This window comes from Felis catus, chromosome C1 (genome assembly GCF_018350175.1).
Source record: "Felis catus isolate Fca126 chromosome C1, F.catus_Fca126_mat1.0, whole genome shotgun sequence".
Lineage (NCBI taxonomy): Eukaryota > Metazoa > Chordata > Mammalia > Carnivora > Felidae > Felis > Felis catus.
Window position 1 is genome coordinate 180,831,874 of NC_058375.1, and position 26,752 is coordinate 180,858,625.

General features: G+C 33.9%; 1 long non-coding RNA gene and 1 pseudogene across 1 annotated transcript in view; both read right to left on the reverse strand.

Moving 5' to 3' along the window:
* The window catches only part of LOC123379223, a 157,540-nt gene that overhangs the window by 51,914 nt on the left and 78,874 nt on the right, over window positions 1-26,752 (reverse strand). The gene's annotated exons all lie outside the window — the stretch shown is intronic.
* LOC101081916 lies at window positions 19,300-21,561 on the reverse strand (annotated as a pseudogene).

Sequence of the window (26,752 nt, forward strand, 5' to 3'; positions counted from 1 at the left end):
CCATCTCCATACAGAGTATCATTGTCCTCCTAGCTATTCTTTAACTTTAGAATTATCTTTAACATCTTTTTTTTTATCTTTAACATCTTAAATTTACCCCCAGCCTAACCATGTCTCACCTCCAATACTAGCCAAGACATCATCATCTCTAACCAGCATAAGTCATTAACACACTACCTTGAGTTTCTGTTTCTTCTCTTGCCCTATCCTAGCTAAATCTCCACATAGGGCCAGAGAATTCCCTTAAAACAGAAATAAGATCATGTGACCTTCAAGCTTTCAAACATTTCCATGATTCTGACCTAACGTGCAATCGGTTTCCTACATACTCAACCGATTTTTGCCCCACTGGCTTCTATTTCTTTCTTGAGTGGAAAGTATGTTTTCTAACCAACATACAAGTTTTGCTCTTCCTGCTCACCCATTCTGCACTGACTGATCATTTCCTAGACTTCAAGTGGCACGGTCCCTCACTTCCTTTATGTATCTGCTCATCTTTTACAGAAGTCTACATTTATGCCAGTATTTAATAGGTGTTTCTTTTCCTCTCTGCCCTTACTCTTGCTGTGCAGATAATTATATATTTAGTAATTTCTTTTCCATTTCTGGAACTAGAATACCAGGGCCAGGACCACATAAGTTTGTGTAGCACATAGTGAGCCCTCAATAAATATTTGTTTAAATGAGGAAAGGGATGAAAGGATGAATGACTCATGGGATACAACCTTAGGCAAAAACAAGGAACAAATGGTTAAATCCCTTTCAAAATATCATGTATCTCCCAGAAAACAACACATCTACTTTCAATGTGATATGCATTGCTTCACAATGGTATGTGCTTCTGTGTCCCTACATGTATATGTGACCTCATGACTTCCAGAAGCCGTGCCAGAAGACTGGCAATGGGAGGAAGACAGAGAAAGAAATGTAAATATGCTTTCCACTATTTGAATAAGAACCTTTCATTTTTAGATATCTTAGTCTCAAATTTCTAATTAAAGATTATTTCTCTTACAGATCACTTCTATTCTTATTTAAATATGAATTACACTAGTTAGATGAATAGGCCATATTTTAATCAAGAAGATGCTACAGAGAGTAATAGAGTAAAATATAGTAATCCAGAAAAAATTAACCTGCATATTAGAAGATTTCCTCTCTATACATTAGGAGAGTGTTTGAAAGATGACACAATTCATCGTGGTTCATTAAGTACTTTGCAGAAAATGTAAGAGGCAAAGTAGTACATTAGGCTTTAAGTCAGAAAATAGTGACTAGCTCAAACTGAGTCACTAATTAGTTTTGTGACCTGTGGCAAGTCACCTAACCTCTCTGGATCTCCATTTTCTTATCTATAATATGAAAGTGTTGGATTCAATTATCTCTAAAATTCATTCCATGTCTGAGATACTCTAAGGATTTGGAAAAAAAAAAAGAGTCTCTGGGGATTCAAAGTGATAAATCATTGTCTATTAAAAAGAGAAATATGAATTTATCAAATTGGTTAACTTTAGACCTTATTCAAGCTGAAAGTCTGAACAAATTGAATAGCCATATGGACTAAAACCTTATTAAGTTATATAAGCATCAGTCAAATTTTAAATTATATGATGCAGGGATAACTAATAATATTAATAATAATAAAAAGAAATAGTAAATATGACTTGATACTTACTAAATGATTTCTTTATGAAATGGTTAAGAAATCATCTTCTGGGATGAACTGGCCTTGAATGAAAAATGTATAGACTATATTCCTATAATATTCCCTTGTATTAATTTTGAATAATCTTGAAAATATAAATTGAGAATTATTTTTCTGTATTGTCCGCCAGTTCCAGCATCAACTCTTTGTCTTTCAAAATCCCCTACTTCCTCCCATCATCTCACCTCCCCAACAGACTAAACACCCTGTTTTTTTTTCACTTTTATTTTTTTTTTAATTTTTTTTTCAACGTTTATTTATTTTTGGGACAGAGAGAGACAGAGCATGAATGGGGGAGGGGCAGAGAGAGAGGGAGACAAGAATTGGAAACAGGCTCCAGGCTCTGAGCCATCAGCCCAGAGCCTGATGCGGGGCTCGAACTCCCGGACCACGAGATCGTGACCTGGCTGAAGTCGGACGCTTAACTGACTGCGCCACCCAGGTGCCCCTTTTTTTCACTTTTAATATCACTCTGAAGATATACTTTTATATCAAGCTATTAAAGTGAATTTTAATGATAAAGGAAAATAAATAGGAAAATAGAATTTTAAGAAAGAAAAAAATACTAGTGTCCACAATATTATTACTCTAAAGACAAGTAAATAACGTTTTTTGGTTCTGCAGACTGTTTTCTGGACCTCTACTGTCTCTTATGGTAGCCATTAGCCACATGCGACTGTTGAGCTCTTGAAATGTGGCTCGCTTAAAATGATATGTGTTATGAGTTTAAAATGTACATTGAATTTCAAGACATGGTAATCCTCCAAATAAAAGTATCTCACTATCATTTTATATTGAACAAATCTTGAAATGATAAAATTTTTGAATAATTGGGTAAAAATAAAACATTATTTTCACTTACTTTTCTAATAAAGTTAGTAGAAATATATAAAGAACTTATACAACTCAATATCAAAAAAAAGAAACAATCCAATTAAAAAATGGACAGAGGACCTGAATAGACATTTTTCCAAAGAAGACATACAGATAGCCCAGAGGCACACAAAAAGATGCTCAACATCACTAATCATCAAGGAAATGAAAATCAAAACCATTTAGCATTTTAGAATGCTAAGATCACGAAGAAAAGGAACAACAAATGTTGAAAAGGATACAGAGAAAAAGGAACTCTTTTGCACTGTTGGTGGGAATGTAAATTGATATAGCCACTGTGGAAAATAGTTTGGAGGTTCCTAAAAAATTAAAAATAGAAATACCGTAGGATCCAATAATTTCACTATTGGCTATTTACACAGGGAAAATGAAACACTAATTCAAGAAAGATATATGTACCCCCAATGTTAATTACAGCATTATTTACACTAGCTAAAACATAGAAGCAACTTAAGTGTTAACAAACAAATACACAATGGAATATTACATAGCCATAAAAAAGGATGAGATCGTGCCAGTTGAGACAACATGGATGGACCTACAGGGCATTATGCTAAATGAAATATGTAAGCTTAAGGCAAATACTATATGATTCCACTCATAAATGGAATCTTAAAAAATGAATAAACAAACAAAAGCAGAATCAGAACTATAAATACAAAGAACAAACTGATAGTTGCCACAGGGGAGGGTTGTGGGTTATTGGGCAAAATGGGTAAAGGGGAGAGGGAGATACAGGCCCCCATTTATTGAAATGGTAAGTCATGGTAATAAAAAGCAGAACGTAAGGAATACAGCCAAAGATATTATAATAGTGATATAATGGGACAGATGGTAGCTATACTTGCGGTGAACACAGCATAATGTATAAACTTGTCAAATCACTAAGTTGTACACCAAAAACTAAGGAAACATGGAGTTTCAACTATACTCAAATTAAAAAAAAATAAAAATAATAAAAATAAATATGTGATTCTGATTAGATTTCTAATGGAAAACACTGATGTAGAATGGTAAATAGTATGTTTCTATTACAGTCATTTAAATAGTTAGAGATAGTATTAAAGGTCATAAACACACTTAGTGAGTTGTGTTTCTAACTAAAGTATTTATTAATAATATCTCATGGCACTTAATGCATCGATTATACATAAAGTTTTAAAAGAATATACTGTTATACATGTCTTGACATACCTGTGCCCCAAGCCCATTATTTTCACAATATAGAATGGATTAACACAACTAAGAATGATTTCCTTTAAAATGTTCCTATATATTGATTTTTAATTTTCAGAGAATACTTGTATCCTTCCATATAAGTTTCGGTCAATTAGAATTTTAATGTCATGGTGCTCTAAAATAGCATATTGTAATAATTTAGGGAAAGTTAAATACCCACATGAAATAATATAAAACAATAAAAGGAGGTAATCTTTAAAAATATGTATGTCTTATTTTTATGTAAATTACTCCAAATTATGAGTATTAAGGATGAATTTATGTTTAATTTTGTAATTCCACTTAGTACTTTCCATTACTCTTGGGCTTAGCAGATAACCTTCAGTAGTTTAAAGTTTTCATAACGTGTGGACTTTTACTAGATATGTTTCGCATTTCATTATTTTATGAAAAGAGCCTTCATTATACAGTTGTATATATGTATGTGTAACATAATATATGCAAACATATATATCCATTTTATTTCTTCATTAAACCTAATTAGATGTTTGAAAAATAAATCTTCAAATATCAAAAGTTAAATAATAACATTCACAAAATATTTCTGAAGAGATATGACAATACAAATGGTTTTTGCCAACAATGAGTAGCTACTTTAAATTTTTCTCTTCAGAAAATAAATATTTGATGACAATCAAATACATAGTTTAAAAGTGGAGCAGTCTAGGTATCAGATATTAATATAGATGCTTTTCTATTTGACAGGCATGATGCTTGGTCAGGTTTACTTCAAGGCTGACATAGTTTGCACAGCTGTACTAATAAAAGGCAATTGTTGGAAAATAATTAGAATGGAAGCATTGCCACTGTAGAAACTTCCTTCATTTTGCTTTATAATTAATCAAATTCTTGACAGCTATTTTCCATCTTTGAACTTATAAAAGTAGTTACTCTGGAGTTTAATGCTATTCTCCATTATATGAATGATTCTGCCATCTCTAAATCGGTACTTATAATCTTACCTAGGTAAGGTTACCTAGGGGCACCTGGGTGGCTCAGTCAATTAGGCATCCGACTCTTGATTTAGCTCAGGTCATGATCTCACAGCAACAGCTTGGAGCCTGGTTGGGATCCTCTTTCTCCCTCTCTGTCTGCCCCTCCTCTGCTCACTCTCTCCCTCTCTCTCAAAATAAATAAATTAATTAAAAATAAAACCTCACCTAGTGTTTTACTGAATTGTTGTGCAAGTTAAATGAGATAATTCATGTAAAGTATTTAGCATAATCTCCAGAACATAAAAAGCACATAATAAATGTTACTTTTCAGATATCCAGTTTGTAACCTATTCACAAAATACAAGGAAGTATCTGTCATTTTATGAGGATTTGTTTTTATTTTTAGAAAACATCTCATATCTACTTTTATGCATGTTTGGTTTCACTGGAATCTGGAATATCTATGGAGAAACCATTTTAAAATCATTTATACATTCATGATTTGAACGTTAGGGTAAAGCATATGAAAGAGCTGGGTTAATTTAGCATCTCATTCCAATATATCTATTGAAAAGAAACAATCTTCAGACTATAAAATAGAGGGTTATGGATAGATGAATAAATCTACTGTTTGATGAGGAGAATAAATTTGAATCATTTTCCTTGACATACTGTCTGCTATTCCTTACTGAATGGGATATAGCTTTCTCATTTACTGGGAAGCTCTGATTTAAAATTTTTCACAAAGTCTGTATGTTCCTGGAGAAACTAACTCCTGAGCGCCATAATGATGAAGTAATCTCACCCCTCAGAAACCCAAACCCTGGATTTCTCATTTCAAGTAGTTCACAGGTACAGAGGAGACTAAAAGCTGTTGATGCACAAGAAATGCTTCATCTTACCCAAATAATTATTTACTACCCACTGTGAATTATGCAGCATACATCAGAATATATATATTTTGGCTGCTCAGATTTATTTTTCTTTCAATTATAATTTTATCTGTATTCCAGAGGGCTCAGCTTTCAATTAAGTGATGTCCTATTATTTCTTTAAGTGCGTTTTTTTTTTTGTGTGTCTGCTTATTTGCTAATTTTCTCCCCTTTTAATAGACAAGAATAGATTTATCACTTTGAGTCTCCAGAGACTTTTTTTTTTGTTAAGTATGGTATTTCAGACATGGAATGGCTTTGTTATATTTATAGTTAAGAAAACTAAGATCTAGAGAGGTAAGTGAATGGCCACAAATCACGAAGTAATTAGTGACTCAGTTTGAACTAGTCTCTGTTTTCTAACTTACGTGATAAGCACACAGTCCTTCTAGTTATACTTAAATATGTTTTGCAAACTGCTCTCCCCTTCATCATCAATATTACTGCCACATATCAGACCATAATCTTCTCCTATAAAACCTTAATCAACTTAATCTCAAGAGGTCTTCCCACCTCCATTTGTGCTATTTTATAGCTATTAAATATATTGGTATATAATCCCTTTTCCTCCTTCTCATTCTTCAAATTATAATCTTAGATGAGACATTTAGTAAGACCAAAACCAGAAACAATGTATGAAAGTTGATATGTCTAGGTACATATTTTTAAATTCTCTAAACCTCTAGCATAACAAAAGCAAAAGATGAATGATATAATGGAAAAATTATATGCAGTACATGCAGCATATGGATGATATCCTTAATTTCCAAAGAATACAATGAAATAAAGAAAGAAGAGGTGATAGAGAAATATGAGAAAGATTTGTCAACTAGATTTTAAAGCAATGGCGACGTGAATAACAATCCCTCTATTCCTTTCTCATCATGTAATCATATCTGGTTGGGTTCAGTTAATCTTTATAAAACCCTATAATGTATGTGCTGTTATTCCAGTTTGTGTTTGAGGAAAATGAGTCTCAGAAAGTGATTTTTCAAAGTATGTTCCAGTGAGTTCATGGGTCTGAGACCATATGATTATTCAGGCCAGACCAGGGGTCTGAGATACCTTTAGGTTTTAAGTGGTCAGAGAGCCTGAGATATTGTAGAGATGTTTATAATATATATATATTTTTTAAGGATGCCAATTTTTGAAATTAATTGTCCCAAAATGCTTAATTGGATTTGACCTCATTTACTATGCAATTCCATTTCTTTTCGTATGGACACAAAAAGCAAACTTGTAAAATCTACTTTAGCTGAGAAATGGTAACAGATATCAGTTCTAGCATCTAATTTCAGTTTTCTTGAAATTAGAAAGGGTGGTTTCAATGTCCACCACCCAAATTCTGAAGGCATACATAAAATTCATTAGGATTATATGAAAATAAAACAATTTATGTGAGAAAAAATAAGACTAGATACTTGAAGACAAATGGAAACATCTTTTGATTTTTAACAATAATAATTATCTTGATTAACCAAAATAAACAATAAAAATTGTATTTGACTTTGATGGATGAGAAGATGTAATTCTTTCAGTGACATTCCTTATTTAATCATTTATTTTGCCATTTGTTATTTGATTTTTCAAATAGTCATTTCTCATCTCAAAAGAATTTCTAAAAGGATGCAGAAGATCCTGTGTATATATTTGATATTATTTTAACAAAAGAGAACATTGAAAAAGTTTGAAGACATATTTCCTCTTTAAATATTATCTTATGGACTTTTTTTCTAATCAACCCTAATTTTGCTTTCTATAATAAAGCTTAAAAACTTTTGAATCTCTTTCTAAAATTAAGCATCTCTAGGCAAGGTTCATAATTATGCCAGTCTTCAAAATAAAAGTTTTCAAATGTTAACATATCATATCTAACAGAGACCTGTAATTTATTCTGAAATTCTAACTAATAATCCAAAAGGAATAGAAAAACCATAATGGACTTATTTATCTACATCAGATATTTTAAACTTTAAACACATAATGAAGTAACAATCTCATTTCATCAAATAAGAAGTATATTCAATTTCATTAGAAATGGACCAGCCACTTAGTATTGCCACTGGCTCAGGCATGCAGAGGAAGTTTAATTTTCTCTTTTGTGTTCTGTGTGACTCCTTCCCCACCTCCTTGCACACCTGGAGTATTATAATCTTGTAAACGCAACATTACATTACATTCCCTCCTCTAACTTCTTCTCAATCAAAACAAACACAATAGAAAAGAGAGTTATAAATATTCCCCATGGCAACATTCTTCCAACAGCTTATCGGCTCACTAGGTGTCATACTGTCCAATAATCTCAATGTAAAATATCTTTACAAATGGGTCCTGTAGATTCTTTACACCATGAAAATCATTAGCAAGGATAATTAACTGAACTGTGGTGATGAATAGAGCTGCATTTCTGATCAGTGTAATGAAGAACAGAAGCCACTAATTACAGATACAGAGCCTTGAAGCTGCCGAGAAATGTAATTTAACATTGCTGCCCAGATTCCACACAGCCTAATATAAGTGCACAATTAAAACAATAAAGTCTTCCCATGGATAATGCTTTTGGGATCATTCCAGGTGTAAGAAAATGGGCCCATCCGCACAAAGTGGCTTGTGATCTAGTAAGTAATGCCTTAAAAAAAAAAATTAAAGCTGCCTAAATGTTTTGTTATGTACGCTCATCACAACATTGACCTTCTATTGGTTACCATATACTGGTAATTTCTTTGAATTTTCAAAAATTTATATAGACTTGCATCTTTATATGCACTACAGAAACAGTATAACAAGACTGCATCCACAGAACCACTTAGAATGGTCTGTTCTTTGGATACAAGGAAGGCATTTTTTTTCAGCAGATAAAGTAGTAAGTTGTAGAGCAGAATTTCCCAAAACTACATGAGACTCTTGTTAAAATTCCTATTACTGCAAAGTACCCTAGGCAACCAGAATATATTCTAGAAGAGGGGGGCCTGGGATAGTGAGAGATCCAGATCATTCTTACCAACAGACAAGTCTGGTGCAGTAGAAAGAAATTGAGTTTGGACCTTAACCCTTGTTCACTGAATCCCAAATCTGCCATTTAATAGTTGTGTACCCTATTGAAAGTCATTTCTTCTGAGTCGCAAAGATTCTTTATTTGTAAAATATGGAAATATATCACTTCATTGGGTACATATTACAGGTGTATAAAAATTGTGTATCAGTTCCCTACTTTGTTCTCACCTCTAAGGTTCTTTCCTTTAATAAATCTACACAGCCTTACTAACAGTAAGGAAGCTATGAGAACAGCATCTGCTTCACAACTTAAAGCACCTCATAGGGTAGATGTCAGATAATTAGTCTTACTATAAAGAGGAGAGAGTAAATTAAAAAAGACAGCCTTCTATCGTGTGTCTGGACATCGTGTCTGACAATATCAAATGAATGTATCTGCATAGACAGTGGCCTTCTTCCGTCATAGCTTTAGAATCTAGTAGCTGGTTTCTCCACTCTCAAATCAAGAGAATTTTAGCATAAAGTAGGGATTTTCATCTATTATATGAAATATCTTATGATAAAATTCTACTAGTATAAAAAATTCAGAATACGTCAAGTAATATTAAAGACGAAAAATGTTCATCATTAAAGAGTTATCATACACAGTCTCAAATATCCAAACCTTTAGAAACAACTTCTCATTATTTTCATGGGGCACAAGAACATATTTTGGATTCTACTACCATATTTTAGAGTCAGACCAAACATAATAATCATAATAAAATGCTTATCACTGAGTTATGTTTTATGATTATCTTCTGGACTCTGATAAGATTATAATTGATATGCTAAATTCCTAAAAATTTTTAATAAGAAGCCATAATGGACAGAAGTTTACTCCTTAAAAAAATGTGATCTTATTCCCCCAAAGTATAGCCTTTATCCCTCACCTGTAATAATATATCTGTTTACTTAACCAATATTTCTTGATGACACATATACAGAACAAGTGGGGTAATATAAAGATTATTTCGACACCAAAGAAGTCATAGCTTCTTTAGTTCTACAAGTTATGCATATACATTTTTACAAAAGGGTTCACAGATGAAGAAATATGTAACTACCTATGTGAATTCAGAGGAGGGCTAGATTATATACACATGGGATGACCAGCTGGGGACTGTAACACTTGACAACTTATTTAATGGAGTAGTCAATTCATAGCCAAATGAAAGCTAACAATGCCAAGAGTATTTCACAGTCTTTGATTAATATTTATATAATTTCCTGATGTACCTACCCAATAGTAAAATTAAACTCTCTCCAAAAGGAAGTTAAGCAACCAATTAATAAAAAGTATCTTTAGTTATTCTTCAGCTCTTTTTTACTTAATATTTCACAACTTCAACACCACATTATTTTTATTTGTGTTTTGATAATACAAATTTCATCTATATAAAGCTGTTTATTATATTGTTCACCTCTTATCAAACTGATTAATTTTCACTCTCATGCAAAAATGTCTTCTTACCATAGGCTTTACTATCTGCATTATTTTTTAATCCTACCATTTGCAAAGAAATGTGGTAACTCAATGAACAAATATTTTTGAGCACCTACTTTTTGCCAGTCTAGGCCTTTGTGATAAGTTAATGAACAAAAGAACCCACAGAGCTTACCTATTACAGGAGAGAGACATGTAATAAATAAACATACAAAAAACCCATATAACCTTAGACAGCAGTAAGTTTGATGGAAAGACTAAAGGAGATGAAGACTGTGGGAAAGTACAGTGCTAAGTAGAATTACCATGATAGGCCTCCACAGAATAGTCACACATGAGGAAAAATGTGGAAGAGGTGAGGGAAACAACAATCGAAGCACAGACAAGAGCTGGTGCCAGAACCACAAGGTAAGAGCATATAAAATGTATTGGTAAGGGTGATTTTTAATATCAAATAAATTAATAATAGAAATCAAATCTCAGGGGCACCTGGGTGGCTCAGTCATTTAAGTGCCTGACTCTTGATTTTGGCTCAGGTCATGATCTCATGGTTTGTGGAATGGAGCTCCTTATGGAGTTCAGTGCTGACAGAATGGAGCCTGCTTGGGATTCTCTCTCTCTTTCTCTGCCCCTCCCCTGCTTACACTTTCTCTCTCTTTCTCTCTCTCAAAATCAATCAATCAATATTAAAACAGACAAAAAAGAAATAAAACCTCTATGTCAGGACCCATGCAAACTATGGCTACAGAGGTTCTAAATTAAATTTATTTTATTAGTTCAGAGCTTTAGGTCTCAAGTCAAAACATACATGTTCATGTCTTTGTTCAATGAATACTATTAGCCCTCTTCCACCCTGAAAAGGAATCCACAATTTCCATCCATAAAAAAGCCATTTCTTCACAAGTATCATGAGCCTTTTTTGAAGATGGAAGACAACAAAGAAAAATGATAGGGTGATCACGGCATATCCTGAACATTTGAAACAATACACGAACAGAACTGGAAAACAAAGTGTCCTATTTCAATTTGTTAATAGTCATTATATCCCTTACACAGAACCACTGATATCCCCACCTACCAGCCTTTTTCAGGTATATCCTTTTAAAGAAATCAAACAAAATGTCAATTTTATAGTTATTCTGCCTTCCTCCTAGGCTTAAAGATTATTGCATGTCTATTTTAAAAAGTACGAAAAGACGAGAAACAATAATACAGTAGTCCCTCCTTATCCATGTTTTTGCTTTCTGCAGTTTCATTTACTCATGGTCAACTGTGGTGAGAAGCAGATGATCTTCCTACTGACATTATCATCATAAAGTCAATAGTAACCTACCACCTATATTACTCACCTCACTTCATCTCATCAAGTAGGCATTTTATCATCTCACATTATCCCAAGAAGGTAAGAATAGCACAATAAGGTATTTTCAGAGAAAGGGAGATGACATGCACACAACTTTTATTAGAATGTAATGTTTTAATTGCTTTATTTTATTATTAGTTATTGTTGTTAATCTTGCTGTACCTAATTGATAAATAAAACTTTGTCATAGGTATGTATTTATGGAAAAACAACATAATATATATAGGGTTTGGTACTATCTGCAGTTTCAAGGATCCCCTGAGGAGTGTTGGAATGCATCTCCCATGGATAAGAGGGGACTGCTGCATAAGGTTGAGGGTTGTAAATACTAACAGCAAACCTAGGTACGCAAGGTAAAATAATTGAAGTGGACATAAAGCAAAGCTTTGAGCTTTCGAGAAAACTGTAAACAGAAAGTTTAAGGTTCCATCATTCTCACAATATAATAATAAAAATAAATAAGAGCATTTTCTGCTCTGAGCTTCAGTTCCTTTCTAAAAGTACTATTTTATATATGTCTATCTTACTATTCACCCATGATAATTTATATGTCTATTAAAACAGGGAACACTACAGAGGTCTGACAATAGTTTATTGCTTTTCAAAGGCTAAGAAAAGTATTTTTAAAGATCTATATACTGTAAAAAATTCAAATATGATAACTGTGCCTGGCATATAGTAAATATGCAATAAATGTTAGCACCTTTCTCCATGCCTTAATTTTTTTCACTCATTTTCGTTTTATATATACAACTAATCACACTACTCTTTGGAGATTTCTATGAGGTTTTCCCTTGTGCATTAAAAAATGTGTTGAAATAACATTTGATAGAAATGTTCTATGTTAACATCAATAGTGTACTGCTTATGCCCCTAGGCACAGACATGCAACACCTCTCAGGGACTCATTTATTACCATATCCAATTAGTTTATTTACCATAATTAATTGTTTGCCAGTTTGCTATTTGAAACCTCAAGCTTAAACTGTACAACAAGAAATTTAGAGATACTTGTAGGAACACTGAAAAGCTTAGCTTGAGAAGAATATGAAACCAGCAAGGTATAGATACCTCTTTAGGAGGTAGGAGATAAAAAAGGCATAAAGCTAAAGAGGAGATCATGGTCAAGGCTTCAATACATATGTTGAATCATTATGTTGTATACCTGAAGCCAATATAATGCTAGCTGTCAACTAAATCTCAATTAAAATTAATACACAAAGGAAAAAAAAAGTAGTTCACTATCACTGCTATGTCCCCACTTCACCCTGTCTGTAATAGAGGAAAGTGTTTAACCCACTAATATTTCAGTTATTAATTGTAGAGAAGCATTTGAGTTTCAGTTATATACAAAAAGCCAAAACATCTTTTTGAACACCCTATCTCATTCAATAATTGCTTTATATGTTTTATATTTTAAAGGCCTGCGATGTAAAAATATAAAAAGTTTAGAAAATCATGAGAAAGGAAATAATAAAGTCAGGATCAACATTAACAGACAGAAAGACCTACAATGAAGTCTTGAGCAGGCACAGAGACGTACCAAAATGCCGACTCTAAACTTCCTGATGGCCGAAGAAGTTGGGTTAAAATTTAGAGACAGTATTTATAAGATTAGGGAAGTGAGAAAGGAGTGGGGGCTGTGTTCAAAAGAGATATACCTTCTACTGATAGCGAGGCCTGAGAAAAATGTCTCCTTTGGGATACTGTAAAGAGGAAGCTGTTCCATACATTGACTGATGTCCCCAATAACACTGACACAAAAGAAAAGCTAACAAGTTCCTTATGATTGTTTCTTTTAATGTCCATAACATAAGTTAGTGATAAAATGCCTTAGTGCAATTTCAGTAAAAGCAATTTTATCAGGGGCCAAGCATTGACATCCAAGTATATAGATCCCTGGTGGTCTCAAACCCAGATTTAGTCCCTTGAGATCTAAGAGAAAATATAACCTTTTTAGGTGTACAGAGTACATTCATCATGATGGGAAGAATGTCTTTATTTCACTCTTTCTAAAATTATAGGATTAAATTTTTTTTAAAAAAGGTAATTCCCCCAATTAAGCTTCAATAGAAATAATGCCATACTTCTATAAACTATGTGAAACAGCATGATGGTTTAATGATCCTTTCTCCAAAAAGGGAATCACCGTGGGAAATTTCTGGTTTGATTTTTTCCTTCCTAAGGCCAGAGCAGTAGTAGCATTTTTATCTGTCCATATTCTCTATCAAGGTTCACTTTGAAGATTTCAAAGGCAATGTTTGGAAAATGAAAATAGCACTCATTTTTATTCCTTTTCAGTTCAGGTCAGCATGTAAAAATGGCAATCCTTTCAATCCCAGAGAAAAATACTTTTAGACAAACTATGTAGGTATTCTTTTTTTTCCAAGAATAAATTAAAAGTAATGTGGAGGAACTATTATAGATAATGCATTGGCACAGTAGGGCACTAAAAACAGAGCAGGTGGAAACCATCATAGTTCTCTACGAATTTAGACTTTGTACATTTAAAATGTGACACATTTAATGGAAGCTTTGAGGGCAACAATAAAATTAAATAATATACTCAAAGATAAAGATTTTAATTTTTCTTTTAATAATAGTTATTCTACATATTGCCAGAGACTATAAATTAGCAATAGATTTATTTAGGGTACTGATATTTTGCATGAAATATATTCTCCTTATATGAACACATTTCAGTCCCAATCTTCTTCCAGTATCAAGGGATTGCTGCTTTGACAAAAAAAAAAAAAAAAAAAAAAGGAGAACATGAAGATCATATAACACCTAGTAGAGGTTTCCCTGGCAACAAAAATTTCCCATTCATCTTGCAGTTTCAGTGGTTTCATTCAACATCCTATCACCTCACTGAATAGCAGGGTGATGAAGAGGAGGAAAATTATCAGGGGTTATCCTTGAACTAGGGAGTAATGTATTTTAAATAAGGGCCAGCAATTAGTTTTAGTTAACCTAATGTATGTTCCTGTATATCTTTTCTTTATTATTACTATGTTTTCTTGTTACAAAATCTTTGGAGAGAGAATTCCTTACAGTAAGTTGTTTATTTAAAATTCTCAGATTTGCATTTTATTGCTAACATAGGAATTACTTTTCCAATAACTCTCAGTAGATTAATATGTAAAGTTTTACAAGTTTATATGTTCTTATACACATAACAAATTCCCCAGAATGCTATTAGTACTGTATCATACCACAACTGACTTGACAACATGTAAATCTAAATAAACCTTTTATATTTCATGTATGAAAGCCATTAATATAAATCTTATTGGGTTTCCATAGATATTATCTTAAATAATCTTTATGCTTTATTAGAAGATTTTCCTGAATGCTTTCTAATTCTACATACATTTAGATTAATCTAATTTGTGTAACTCCTAAGAGAATCTCAGAATCACATTCAAATTCTAGATTTTATAACTAGCCTGGATTTCAGATTCTGAAATCCCAAAGTCTTTGAAAAACAAAACGTTCTCTAATTTAATTTAGGGCAAAATTTGACTTTAATTAACTATGATACTATATATGTAGTCTCTATTAATCACATTTAGTTGGATATTAATATAATTCACATGCAAACATGTATTCACCCAGGTTTCTCAATGTATATATTACATATGCAATTTATGACCTTTCTGAAATACAAAAAATTCTGACTTTTGTTCCCGTGGGATAGTGGGCCTGGATAGATAAATCACCCTGGACAGATAAGAGCATCAAATGGACAATTTGAATATAAAGTAAGTGGAGTAATTATTTTAACTTCCTACACAAAGTAATGAATTATGAATCCATATTAATATAAATAAATCAATAAACAAAGAGAAAGCTCTCCTTACAATAGAAAACTAACACATATAGGTGTACATATATATACAGATTTATATACAATATATTATACTCTATGAAAATAATATAATATATAATTATAATATCAATATATTAATATATAATTTTAGATAATATAAATACACAGCAAAGCACATATTTTTACATACATACATATGTATATATAAAATTATAAAATCAATGGTTGGTAACACTTGTGGGTAAACATTTGATGAGCAGTAAGATATTGACATAGTTTCAAAATATCTTTGTACTATTTTTAATACATTACATAACAAAATACAGTAATTTTAGAGCAGAGAAACCTATTAGATACCACCTTAATGACCAAATTTAGCATCACCAATACCAAGATAAACCAAAATCTTTTTCCTCTCAAACAAGAAAGACAAAGCAAAGCTGAGGAACAAACTTGCCAGATTATAGAAGAAACATGACAGGCGAATGTCATTCCAGATCACAGAATTTTGATAAGGATGACCTCTCATGAAATTTACTCCAGTCAAAATAAATAATCTTGAAAATTATCAAGTGTGTGAAAATAGCGCTAATTTTTAGTGCAAATAAAAAGAACATTCAGTTCCCTCTAAGTAAATGCAACAAAGGGAATTATTTAATGAGGGAAGTTAAAAAGTGCCTTTTCTTTGGCCATTAGCAGCTGGGAAGAGTGTAAGGAAAAGAAGCAAATATATGAATATAATGGAGGAAACTGAGAAACAGTAAAAGAAGAGGAAATACAGGCAGTATGGTGAGGGAAATAAAAGTCTTCTAGAAATAATCAGTCCTAGATATCCAGGAAACAACTTATTGTATTATTGTATAAAACACAGGTTTTAGTCAATAGGAAAAAAAAGTTTGAAACACTTATATTTAAGAATATTTAAATGACTCATTAGGTATCAAAATGTTTGAAAGCATTAAAAAGTAAAGCAATTTTAAGTAAAAAAAAATGCATATTTTATGAGAAAAAGACCCTTGATGATTTAAAGAGCCAACACTGGGTCTCAAATATATTTTTCTGATAAGATATTTCTGTTGTGAATGATTTTACAAATTGTTATGTTAGCTTTGTTAAAAAGAAAGGGGGGGGGAGAGCCAGGAGATTTTCATTCTGCAAAGAAATGGGAAAAAAAAAATGAGTCTTTAGATGTTACTTCTTCCTCTATATTTTTTGCTCTAATGATATGACCATCCACCAAGCCAAAATTTGAGATTGACTTTGTCCCCAGAATCTCCTCATTAAATCAGTCACTTAAACATGATTAGTCTTTTCATTCACTGCTACATACTTTCCACTACCTTCAACTAACTGAGACATCCTTAGTTCAAAAATTTGTAATTTATCAGGGTGCCTGGATGGCTCAGTCTGTTGAGCGTCCAACTTTGGCTTGGGTCATGATGTCACGGTTCATGAGTTCAAGCCCCACGTCGGGCTCTGTGCTGACAGCTCAGGGCCTGGAGCTTGCTTGAGATTCCCTGCCTCCCTCTCTCTCTGCTCCTCCCCTGCTCACACTCTGTCTCTCTCTCAAAAAAAACATTTAAAAAAAATTGTAATTTACCTAGTGAATTAATTACTTACTTTCTAAATTGTTTTTCTGGACTCTAACTCTACTTCATTCTTATTAATGCATCATCTACACACCTTAATTTTTTTCCTATTATATAAAAGTAAACTGATGCCTTCCTATTGCAGAAATCTCTTCAGCGGCTTTCCACGGTTTGTGTGATAAGGTTCAAATTCACTACCATGGCCTACAGTTTTGAAAAAACAAAATTCAAAGTTCATACATATGAAAATTCAGATGCTTGAAATTTCAGTTATCTTATAAGCCTTATAGTCATACATGATCACTGAACAGAGATGATCGGTACTACAAGTATAAAATTGTGTGTTTTGCAATTTTTGGTTTGTACATTATAACAGTAAAAGTTCTTTTATTGAGGATTTAGGAAGAAGATATATAAAGTATAATAAAGATAAAGGAAAGAAGAAAAGAGGAAATATGTACTAATACATGCTCATTTTAAAAAATAACACCATGGAAGATCTAAATTTTCTTTGTATGATTATTAACTATCTGAACAATAATTTTCACGAGGTTGTTATATTAGCACTCAAGTTACAAATATGTCTAATCACAAGCATAAACATTTCAAAAATTCCATTCTACATTTTTGTAGCTAAATGTATTTTTCTAATATATTTTTATTCACACCATGCCCTTCAATATAGAAACAGATACTGAATTTGTCCACATTTATTTAGGTCTTTCCTCAGCCTTATCAACTCATGTGTCTTATTGTTAGCTCAGTGAGCTGGCACTAGCTTTGCACCTCGGGATGTTTACTCTGGCTAATTTAGCCACTGAACTTGTGATGTCTGGTGTTTGGCAATAAAGTCCCAGTTGGAGTTTCTAACCAACAGCGGTTTGCATTTAGTTTCTGAATCTCTGTTTTACAATCTTAGTACCTTCCCTTCCAATCTCATGAAGACAATTGCTCCTAGCGATACCTGAACCTGAAATGAACTGAAAATATTTTACAGCTTTTCAACTTGCCAGCAGTAGAAGAAAAATTCATACCAATCCCAGCGCTCTGAACAGCTGTTGCTATAAGGTGATGCTGCTAAAAAATCCCAAAATAGAACAGGCAAATACCATCCCTGCGAGGGTTCTACTATGTTTTGGAGATCTCCAGCTGGAAACTTAATTGTAATTTAAACAGAGCATACAGAAACAGCTTTCCTGAATCTCTTCACCATACTTTTATTGAATCAGATAATTTAATCAATAAGTCACAATACACTCTAATGTGGTACTAAGTAATATTCTAGGAGCAGAGAAATTTGACCTTTGCTGCCTATTATTTCCATCTTCCTGCACTGCACTCCTCTAGGATTTAGATAATATATTTCTCCATTCTAATGAAGTCTTTAAATACTTGCAATCTATTTCCTTTCTTGTGTTAATGCTCATCAGCCAAAGACAGTTAGGAACACACCTGGGCTTATTCTTGTCTGCAGCAAGAAAGGCAGGGAGAAATGCGCAATGTCTTGGTAAGAAGGTGTATTAGAGTTCTCAAGAGAAGCAGAACCAAAAGGACAAAGAGGACATGGAGACAGACATAGAGGTGGATTATAGAACTGGCTCAGGCAATAATGAGGCCAAGAAGTCCCACAATCAGCCATCTGCACATCTGCAAGCTAGAGAACCAGAAAGCCAGTGGTATAATTCAGTGCAAATCAGAAGGCTAAGAACCAGAGAAGGCAGGTGGTGTAAATCCTGGTGAGAGTCCAAAGGCCTGAGGACCAGGAATGCCCACTGTATGAGGGAGAAGATGTCCCAGCTCACGGGGGGGGGGGGGGGGGGGGGGGGGGACTTATCCTTCCTCTGCCTTTTTGTTATATTCAGGTATTCAGGCTCTCAAAAGATTGGAGGATGCTAACCCACACTAGGGAGAGTACTCTGCTTTACTCAGTTCACAAACTAAAATGCTAATCTATCTTCCAGAAACACCCTAAGAGACACACCCAGAAATAATATTTTACCAGCTATCTGGATATCCTTTAGCCCAAACAAGTTGACACATAAAATTAACTATCATAGAAGGTATGATAAAGAGCTTATTACAGGGGCATCTGGGTTGCTCCATCAGTTGAGTGTCCAACTCTTGATTTTGGCTCAGATTGTGATCTCACCATTGGTGAGACTGAGTCCTTCATTGGGCTCTGCCTTGACAGCACAGAGCCTACTTGGGGTGCTCTCTCCTCCCTCTCTCTGCCCCTCCCCTGCTTACTCTCTCACCACCCCCCCCCCAAATAAACATCTCTTTAAAAAAAGAGCCTATTACACAATTTAGGTTTTGATTATTTGGTGAAGAGTTTAAGGAAGCAGGACTTTGTCCTGGCTTGTCTACTATCTAGAGGTGGGGACAATTCAATAATTGAGTATCTCAAAGAATCTTATGTATTGAAAGGATAGACTAAAGAGAGGCTAATAATATAATTAATTTTAAGAAGCAGCAATTGCTCCTATTAACCAGGGAAAGGTTATGCTTGGTACCTTGTGGTTTGGACCATGCTTCACCTATGTTCACACATGGTAATAAAGTGGTCTCATTTTTGTCTTTATCCATTATGGTTTCAGAATGGTCTTACCTAATTTTGAGATTCTATGAAAAAATTTATGTTCAACAAGAGACTCAAAGACCTATAAGTTCTAGGTTAGCTTCTAGCACCACCAAGGCCTGGCTGAAAGTACCAGGCCAGGTCCAATATGTCTAGGGCTTACTCTTTCTTACTTGTTTCTATTAAAGAATGTTAATAGAATGTTAAATAGTAAAGTATAAAATGTAAAAAAAAAAAAAAATTAAGAATTCCCCATAGAGGTATTTATTCACTGATTGATTTATGTTTTTACTTACTTTTGGAAGTTAAGGCAAAATTTATTCAATTTCCTTTCAATCATATCATCTAAAGCATGTATTTTGGTTATGGCAAGGATACGATTTCTTTTAGGGCCTTCTACAATTATATTTTAGTTCAGAAATGCATATTTGACAGGTACAAATTAGAGAAAACATTTCTGGCCTGAGCCCTTATCCAGGATGAGCACATCTTTACCTGTTTTTATGTGGCCTAGCCAAGTAAAGTACCAGAGGGCCTTGGCGGTATCCTTATTCTCCTCAGGCTGTCCTCTGAATGATGAGCACCTTGGCCACCCCTCCAAAGCAAGCTGATCTGGCAGCATGTTTTCCACTATCACATCTTAGTTCATGAACCAGGTATGCAATAATCTATATCTGGATCCTTGCAATGGCTGACTCAAAGCAATGGCTCTTCTATTCACATTGGTTTTACTTGGGTCTAGATCTTGTTGACTGTCACGTACTGGAGAACAAAAGCTTCATTCACTTCTACCAAATCCATGTCCTTAAGATTCGGTCTTTTTTTTAAATTTTTTTATTTACTGCCACACTGATAGTAGAGAGAAGTCCAATATTCATGATAGAGGAATCACATCCAGACACAAAATAGCCCATAATTCTTGCCAGTCATGTGAAGCTATGTTTTTTTGTTGTTGTTTTGTTTTGTTTTGTTTTGTTTTGTTTTGTTTTGTTTTGTTTTCCTTACCAGCAACTTCACGAGCTATGAAAGTGCCAGACATTCCCAATGTATTCCTTGAAGTGAGGGTCCCTTCTTTCTTGAATACTACAGGAAGTTTATTTAACTGTTTCAGGCTTGTTTGGGGCCCAGCACACTCAGCTACTTGCACTGCCTATATTCCCTTCTCTGTCTTCACCTCAGTTGGTAACATCTCATTATTAAAGTAACCGGCATCATTAGCAGCTTTTCCCCTCTGCTGTGATTACAGGGCATATTTGTTACATTCTTCTTTGCCACTTTTATGTTTTGCAGCAAAACTCTCAGCAGTAATTCCCATGGGAAATCGGACATGTTGCTCTGTTAATGTTGCTCACAATGAAACTTCCAGCTTAAAAGCATTTCCAAAGTTGGTTCTAAAATGCGCGTTTCTGACACAGTAGGGAACCTGGCTTATATTTTTGGATCCTCCATACAACTTTAGCTTCTTAAATACAAATTTCCTGACACTGATTCACAATGGACTGAAAAACAGAGCCACAAAGCCCATTAACAGGGAGGGCTGAGGTATCTTTGAGATTCCCACAGTCAAACCAACATGCCTTGCCAAGTATGCAGTGTCTGAAGAATTATTTGCCAATTTATTATAAAGCATGCAATTCAAATGCAGACAAATGGAAGACATACTTTTAGCAAGGTATCGAGAGGTGGGGAGTGGGGGTTCTATGCTCTTCTGGGCACACCACCATCTAGCAGCTTTTATTTGTTAACCAACCTCAAATCTCTGATTCATTCATTTCTCATTCATATCAGAAAGACTTGCAAAACAATGAAATTAATCTTTAATAGAATTTTTTTAAATTCTCAAGTATCATTTGAGGCAGCAACAGTTGTAGGTAATTTTAACATGTCTCTAAACTCTTGGCAAATAGAAGTTCAGTCTCTCCTACCCTATTATTATTTGCACTTGGAATTTTCTCTCTTTTTTAATGTTTATTTATTTTTGAGAGAGAGAAAGAGCACATGCGCTGAGAAAGGGCAGAAAGAGGGAGAAAGAAGATCCAAAGTGGGGTCCTCACTGACAGCAAAGAGCCCCATGCGGGGCTCAAACTCATGAACTGCAAAATCATGACCTGAGCCAACGCTGGATGGTTAACTGACTGAGCCACCCAGGCGCCCTGCGCTTGGAAATTTCTATATATTTAGTTTCTAAGTAAGGACAATTCTGACTTAGAGGAATAAAGACACGTGTTTAAAATACTGAGATCAAGTATATCTTTCAGTGCCATCACCATGTTATACTTAACAAGATCTATATTTTATGCCAAATTCATAACAGGAACCTCCATAATAGGAACCATCTTATCTTACTTGATTGAGGTAATTGTTTGGCCAGTTAATTGAAGAAGTAGAGTAGGAAGTACAAACAAAAAATGTACACACACCTTAAAACTTTAGTTCAAATTAAAAACATATGCAGCTACTGGATGATGAGTGGAGAAACCCTTTTCTGTAGTTTGCTGATTTGTGTTTCATCTTTTTACAGAAAAAGACATCCTAAGACCTCATCTGCAATATCTAGCAATGGTTTCATGAGGAGAAGTAAGAGGTCCAGAAGACAGGTGCTTACTAGGCATGGTAGTTTAGTCAGTACATTTTCAAAAGGGGATTGAAACGTCCAGTCAACTGCAAAGATTATTTATGTGAAGATACATTGAGAGCTTCTGTGTGTTCTGTAAAATGAAGACACAGTCTTCATAATTAGTAAGGATCTTCTTTATCATCTGAAAGGGGTGATAATTATTTGTAAGTATGTAAAAGTTTTATGCCCTACATGTTAATGCCTATTCCTTAGATAGGAAGTGTTGTAATTCTTGTTTTTCCCCTATATCTCCTTTCCTGAAGACACTACTGCAAAGTAGTTTGGAAAATTAAGAATAGAAAACAGAATTCTCAACAGCAGTTGGCTGTTTAGTTGGCGAAACATACAGTTGGCCAAGATGTATTTATAACTTATATTTTTAGAAAATATATACTTATAGACAATAAGGTTATCAATCTATTTATCGATATCTATATAATCTATAGGTAATCTATATGTATGCATTAAACATATAACATACATATGTATATACATGTATATGTATGTTTTTCCCACAAACACCAATGATATATTGACATTCATCCTACTTATTAGCTATGCTGTCAGTCAAAAAAGCTACGACTGCTCTCTAATGGCATCTGGCAGAAGTAAACCAAGATTAGAGGATAAAGTGATCGGTCAGGCCTCCAAGCCAATCTGTGCAGCTTTCAGTTCCAACGAATCAGTGACACCTGCATGTGGTAATCATTCTCTGGTTACAAGTGCTGGCAGAAACAAGAGACCTGTTTTTCAAGCTAGAGCAAAATGAGCTAAATATAAATGTGAAAATCCTCTTCACAGTAAAATTGTAATCCTATTTTTTAAAGGAGGAAATAGCAGAGCTGTCTTATTCACATTTTCAATTATTTTGTAGCAAGGTAGATTAAGCTTAAGCACACCAATGAAGGACAGATAACCATGGTGGGGATGTTATCTTCCAGCGTCCATGATAGGGATTCAGACTCTTGTCCAGTATCTTGCCGTGGGGCTTCAAACTGCTGTGCTGGTACTCGCTACACCAGTATCCTTTTTAGTTACTTGTTAGAGATGTGTGAACCTTTCATCTTGTGAAACTTGCCAACCTCAGGAATATTTTATGAGTTACCAGCTTTGCAACTTTTGCAGAATACATTCGAACATCACTTTTACAGGCAACAGGACTACAAATGTTTCTCCAAAGATTAAAAAAAAAAGGTATATAAAAAAAGAAACCTTGGAAAGATAACCATGGAAAGACAGTATTTTTCCATTGTTTCCCAGTGAACTCTCCTGTTTTTTTTTTTTTTTTTTCTAACTGGAAGTCAGACCCTGACTAAGGGGTCAGCAGACCTTTGGTCTCATTCTCAATCCATTCTTTCTCGAGAAAAGCAAAACCATTATAGGTAATGAGCTTCTCCCATTTTTTTTACCAGTCATTTATCTGTAATTCTTAGGTAAAATAAGATACTATTTAATAATTTAGTATTTTTATTTTCCCTCTTTTCCAACCAATTATTCCTATGTAATCTTTTAACAAATTCTCAGTATTTACTTACTAAATGGTGAAATATGCCAAAGTTTTTTTAAATAAACTTTCAAAGATCCTATAAAAAATGCACTATTCTTTTTTCAAACGTCCACAGTAGTACATTGTTATTTTTAACCAAAAATAATGCCTGTGGAACCCCAGAAGGCATTACGGACAGCTGGATGTTAGATCTAATGAATAGGGCAAGCCTGGCTTTAGATCTTGAATTAAACTGCTCTGAAAATTTGACCTGTCTAACTAGTTCAGTGAGAAAGAGTAAAACTGATTTGAGGAACACATTTTTGGGAGCAGACCTATACAACTGGCCTCGCTCATGAAGAAAAAAAAAAAAAGGAAACGAATAGTTATAGAACATCTAGTACATTTCTCAGTGTCAGGGTCTCAGTGTCACAGATATTTTTATTTGCTGCCTTATATCCATTCTCCCTCTAGATATTATTTAAGGTCAGTTTATGACGTCTCCATGGGAATTTGCCTCTGGATTGTTCTGGAGAGGGGGTATACATGACTTAAGCCAAACAGCATATTGAATGGTGAATATCCAAAATCTATCTATTCAGAATAAATCTCAGAAATTTGGAGGATTTATACAAAATATTTCCTTTGTTTCTCCTAAACTAAGAATTTAGGAGCTGCAGCCATCTTGATACTAGGAAGAGAGTCTGAGGGTAATTGCTCCAATTTACTGGAAACAAACTTGAGATAAGGTCAGAGAGAAACCAAGATCTGGAATATTGTTTAAGCCACCGCATCAAGCTTGATCATAAGTTGTTCCCTATGTTCATAGACTTTCATCTAATCAAGCACTGGCCATGGAACACATAGCACAGTTTACTGAACCATATGGTAAACCAAGGGGCCAGCAGAAGCAACAGCATCTAAAACTCCCCACTCCCCACAGAATGGAAAATGTAGCACTCTTAACTTGCTTCTGTTAGAGCACACGACATTTTATGGGCATGCTGTCTTAAAAGGGAAATGTTGGTTGTTCTGCCTGGAAGGTGGAAACAGATAAATGAGTTATTGCTGCTCAACTTTCAGATATCATCACCACTTAAAGAGAGGACAATATTCACTGCAATATGTCTCAAGCGTTACTAGATAAGACGATGCCTTAAACTGGATGAAACCATGGTTTACACTGAAAACACAAATTAGAGGTTTAACCAACCAATTAGAGGTTGTATAGGTTAGTTGTATAGGTTACAACTTACTTTAAAGTAAGTACTCAAAAGTATGGCCCTTAAAAATGATAAATCTGGGAAAAGCCTAAGCCAGATTAGATGCTAGGCTAATAAGCATAAACTATGACGGCCCTGGAAAATCCATAAGAGAGGAATGGTCTAGCTATGAGGAATTATAAAACTGAAGGATGAGTGAGGTACATACAATTACCTGTGACCTTCAGCTAGTATGTAAAAAAATATGACTTTTTAGTCAACAAATGTTCTTCTGTGGAATATCATGTACCACTAAGATACATCTTATTATTAAAGAGATATCCAGAATAAAATTTCTTAGCCTAAAATAACACACATTCATTAATGGAGAAAGACATGTCCACAGATGGCTACAACACAAACATTACAAAATAAGGTACAGGCAAGTTATAATAAGCGGGCAGGATATTGACTACTTAATTTTCTTTGGGGAGTTGGGAAAGAAAGTAACCAAAAAAGCTTCAAAAAAACAGTACAATTTGAGCTGCATAGCAATGGAAAAGCAGCTATTTAACAGGCAACTAAGAAAAAGAAAAGTCTAGTCTCGAGTAAGGGAATAGAAGACAGGGAAGCATGAGGTCTAAAAGGAAATCCTGTATTTCATACTGTGCAAATCATTTAGTATAACGGAGAGTACCAACACACTTGTCATAAGTGAGATTGTGGAGAGTTTTCTTGCGGGTATATAGTTTAGGTAAAATAATCATACAGCTAATATTTATAAACCACCTCACAGTTCACCAAATAATTTCACGTGCACCACTTTATAACCCTGCTACTCTGGTAAAGATGTCAAAAAGTGGCTTAGAAACTTCAGGTTAATTTTCTTATGAAAACATTAAAACATTAAGTCCTTCTAATAATTTTTCTATTATTTTCACCAAGATAAAATTACTAAGAATGATGCAGAGAGAAATTTTAGTGAATAAATATGCCACATCTTTTCTGAGTCCATTCCTTGGTAGTTTTTCAGCAAATTCATTGGTATGTTAGGATTTCTAAGATCTCAATAAACTTACAATGGTTCGTTTATATAGGTGAACTTAATAAAAGATTTAAAAATTTTCAATGTAAAACTGATTTAAGTTCTGGGAGCCAAAGGGGGTATATTTTATTAAAACTGGGGAGGGGGGGAGAACAATAGGAAATAAATTCTCTAAGGACTTAAGGAACATTTTATTCCCCTTTATGCAGTAGAGCAGTTTCCACTTTTAGTGTTCATCTTTAAAATATAGAAGCAACCTCACCATGCAAATTTTATGCATAGAACCAAAAGATGAACAACTTTCACTGATTCCCACTGGTATGCCCAGAGTCATGAGAGCCCTTTCATTTAATTAAACCAAATGAAATTCTAAAATAAATTTAGAAACACCTTCAAAATAATCGAGGTGTGCACTTCTCTCTAAACCCTCTGCCTGCCAATTTTTCTCTTTAGTTAGGCAAGCATTTACATTATGTCATTAAAATCCTTCTTTTTTACTTAATAGAAAATTTTCAATCCAGAGATAGATATTTTTACCCAAGCACAACATCTTCTGTTTTCTTATAATGACCTACTGTTCTAATTGCTTATTTAGCTTATGGTGTAGTTTGTTTTTATTCTAATGCATGGTATTAATGGTTGATATTTTAAATGTCTGCACCATTAAGTATATAATGAATTGCATCATTTCCCCCCTACTCTTTCAAATGAGTTAAATAGAAAGGAAACACTTAGCACTATTTATGATCTATACAGATATGTAGCATCGTGTGGAAATTTGAGAACACCCTACTTTTTAGTTCTGTTAGTTTGCTGCACTGCCATAACAAAGTATGAAAAACTGTGTGGCTTAAC